We start from the raw sequence: 3,731 nt of genomic DNA, 5'->3' as shown, positions 1-3,731 counted from the left end.
ATTATCTTGAATACCTGACTAGGTAAATTGTCTATATTTTATTATTGGCTTTATTTTCCTGGATAGAAAAAGAAAGCACAAAACTCAAAGTGGGCAAAAAATAACAGAGCTTCTTAGCCTTTAGGGGGAAATTCTTTATTATACCACTTTAAATGTCCTTCTGATATTCCTCTTTCACAAAGAAGAAGTCCATATATGACATAGGCATATTCATTAACAGCCTTAATCATAGCATTCCTATTACTAACATAAAAGAAAACCTTCAGCCTTTACTTTTAAGGGATTCATTTTAGGCTTCTGATATTAATAAGGAATGGGGACACTGATAGCTCAAATTTTTCATATTAAAGGGCTCATTTGCAAAAAAACCCACAAAAACAAAGTAAATGGAAGAAAAATAATTTATGCAAAGGCTGCAAATCCAGCTGTTTTGCTTCTGGGCTTAATTGGATTTACCTAGAATTGATATTTGGAGTCAGCATGTGTTATATCATCAACATAAGCAATAGTTATCCAACATAAAAGAGGCTATGCAGAGTAGTAAACTCCCAGATTAAAACCTCAAACCAAAGACAAAATATTAATTTATTTGACTCAATCTTAACATAGACACTTTTCTTAGTCATGTACGTTATAGACCAAAATATTAATTTATTTGACTCAATCTTAACATAGACACTTTTCTTAGTCATGTACGTTATAGACTTCATATACCAGCTTGATGCTATATCTCTACATTTCTTTTTTTTTTTTAAAGTTTTATTTTAAAAGTTGAAAAAGGAACAACAAAGTACATTTAAATAAAGCAAAGGAAATATAAAAATAACAAAAATTGTTTAAAAATATAATCAAAGAAACAACAGAAAGAATGAACAAAATCAAAACCTAGTTTAAAAAAAGATTATTAATAAATTAAGCTCTAGCATGACTAAAAAAGACTCACAAAGAAGTATAGGAAGAAAGGTGGTAAAGCTGCTGATAAAATTTAAAATAATAAAAATACTCTATGTGTTTTATCTTAATATTTTGAAAACTTAGATGAATCCATGACTTTCGTTTTTTTTTTAAGATTTTATTTATTTGAGAGAGAAAGTGAGAGAGAGAGAGAGAGCATGAGCAGGAGGAGAAGCAGAGGGAGAGGGAAAAGCACACTCCCCACTGAGCAGAGAGCCTGATGCAGGACTCGACCCCAGGACCCCGGGATCACGACCTGAGCCAAAGGCAGACGCCTCACCAACCAAGCCACCCAGGAGCCCTGAGAACATATGATTTTCTATAAAAATTGCAAAAATTGAGTGAAGAAAAAAATGGAAACTAAATAAACTATTAACCATTGAAGAAACAATCTGTGGTCAAAAGCTTCCCCTCGTGGGATGATACCAGGCGCGGCCTGGGAAGGCAGATAACCCTATTTCATACAGACTCTATCAAAAGGTAGAAAAATAGGGGACATCGGTTTGTGAGGTTGGTATAACGTGGAATAAAATGCAGACTACAGAAGTCCAAGACGTGTATGACTCTCCAGCATCACCTGTGACTACAGGTGTAAGACCTGGTAAATAAAAGATCGGTAAAGGACATCCAACAGTGTATAGAAATAGTGACGCACCGTGACGAAGGAGTTCAGCCCCGGATCAACCACAAGTTGTAAATCAGAACATGTATGATTTACTCCCTGGTGTTAACAGATTAAAGGAAAACAAATGTGGCAGTTTTAACAGATACAGAAAAATTAATAAGTCAATAATTATTCGTGTTAAAAAAAAATCTTAAAGAACATGGAAAAAAGGGATTTTCCTTATACTGATAAAAAGGTGTTAATCGCTGGGGCACCTGGGTGGCACAGCGGTTAAGCGTCTGCCTTCGGCTCAGGGCGTGATCCCGGCGTTACGGGACCGAGCCCCACATCAGGCTCCTCCGCTATGAGCCTGCTTCCTCCCCTCCCACTCCCCCTGCTTGTGTTCCCCCCCTCGCTGGCTGTCTCTATCTCTGTCGAACAAATAAATAAAATCCTTAAAAAAAAAAAAAGGTGTTGATCGGGAGCAAACATCATACTTCCCGTTTTAACTTTAAAAACATTTACATGAAGGTGAAAGATAAGATAAGGGCACTTTAATCCCCATGACTCATCAGTGACTAGGGCGTCCTGGCCCACACAGAAGGAAGGATTAGAAACTAGAAAGGAAAACAAAGCTGTCATTCTCTGCAGATGATAAAATTTTGTGTGTACCAAATATAGAGAACATTTACAGAGAAATAATAGTTTTTTGGGAATAATGTTAACACTGCAGAAAACCCAGCTGTCATCCACAATAAACAATTATAAAATGGAACAGAGATACGAGGCCAGTATTCATCAACCCGACGTGGGGGAGAGGGGCCCTAGAGTCGGCCAGCGAGGCGAGGACCTTGCTGGGTCTGGCGGCGGCTTGCCCTCCCCACGGCATGCTCACACGGGGCCGGGGGGGTGTCACACGGGTGAGCACCAGCTGGCGGGCTGCTCAGAGAACGCACAGAACACGTTCTCTAAGGATCCCACTGACCGACTCCTTGAAAGGAGTCCAGAGCACCTTCTGGCACGGCGTACAAAATGAGTCAACCAAGAGAAAGCCCATATACGGTCATTATGATGCAAGTCATGAAGTCAAGGTGCGGTCATCCTGGTGTGGAGCAGGCCCTCAACCCAATGTGACTGGTGTCCTTGGAAGAACAGATCACGTGAAGATGCGGACACACCAGGGGGACGCGTGTGACAATGGAGGTCACAGTGATGCAGCTGCCAGCGGAGGGTCGCCAGGGGTCGCCACGGATCGCCACGGAACCTGTAAAATGGTTCGGATCCTCTAAGATTCTTCTTTCAATGGGGCCCCTGGGGGGCTCAGCCGGTTAAGCCTCCAACTCTTGATTTCAGCTCGGGTCAGGATCTCAGGGTCATGGATGGAGCACAGAGCCCGCTTGTCCCTGTTCCTCTGCTCCTCTCCCCACCCCCACTCGCCAAGACAGAAAGCTGTAATTGTCTCCTGGGTTCCTGTTCTGCTTGAATCCAGTCTGAAGCATCACACTTAAATACGGCCCATCTGGTGACAAGTTAGTTCTGGGCTAATGTGCAGGGTTTGCAGAGTGGACTGTCGCCTGAAGATGCCCCCATGGAGAACATTTCAGAACTGTCATCCTGTATTCCGTGACCTCATCACACAGATAGATGTTTTACTCCCTCTCAGCCTCACCTCCTCAACAGGGATCAGGAAGGGGGATTTGAGGATCTCACGTGCAGTGCAGCGTGCCTTCCTTTGTTAAACGCAGGGAGAAAGGACGGAGAAATGCTCCCTGGAGTTCTACGAGAAGAGATCGTGGTGAAACGGTAGAGTGAAGTTCAGCCTATATCTCTACATTTCTATCCTTTGCAGTATCCGCTAGACAGAGACAGTGAAAGGAACTAGAGTCCAATAAAATGAATTTGAAAATGATTACACATCTCCTCTTCTGTCTGGCAGGCAGCCAGTTGACTATTGTCTCTTCAGAAAGGGTTGTAGCATTTCAGTTTCAAAGTCAGGTACAAATCATCAATTATGAGCCTTTCCCATGCGAGGCCTTTTCCCAAGGAAAAATAAATGTATTCCTTAAAACTTAGCCATACAAGCTATATTCAGGGAAGAATTTGCACATGTATTTACCTATGTATATTTTAATCCATTTGTCTATGGGAAGTTAATATTAGATGTTTTCAAATG

At 41.6% G+C, this 3,731-nt stretch overlaps 1 long non-coding RNA gene across 1 annotated transcript; it reads right to left on the bottom strand.

The window, feature by feature from the left end:
- Positions 1-2,245: 2,245 nt before the first annotated feature.
- Positions 2,246-3,289, bottom strand: LOC117802287. The gene is made up of 2 exons (XR_004625385.1): positions 3,228-3,289; positions 2,246-3,132 (listed from the first exon to the last, which is right to left on the bottom strand). It is a non-coding gene; the product is annotated as an uncharacterized LOC117802287 (long non-coding RNA).
- Between the last annotated feature and the right edge of the window lie 442 nt (positions 3,290-3,731).

This window comes from Ailuropoda melanoleuca, chromosome 5 (genome assembly GCF_002007445.2).
Source record: "Ailuropoda melanoleuca isolate Jingjing chromosome 5, ASM200744v2, whole genome shotgun sequence".
Classification (NCBI taxonomy): Eukaryota; Metazoa; Chordata; class Mammalia; order Carnivora; family Ursidae; genus Ailuropoda; species Ailuropoda melanoleuca.
Note: the sequence above shows the minus strand (reverse complement) of the source record. Positions and strands in the feature narration are given on the sequence as shown.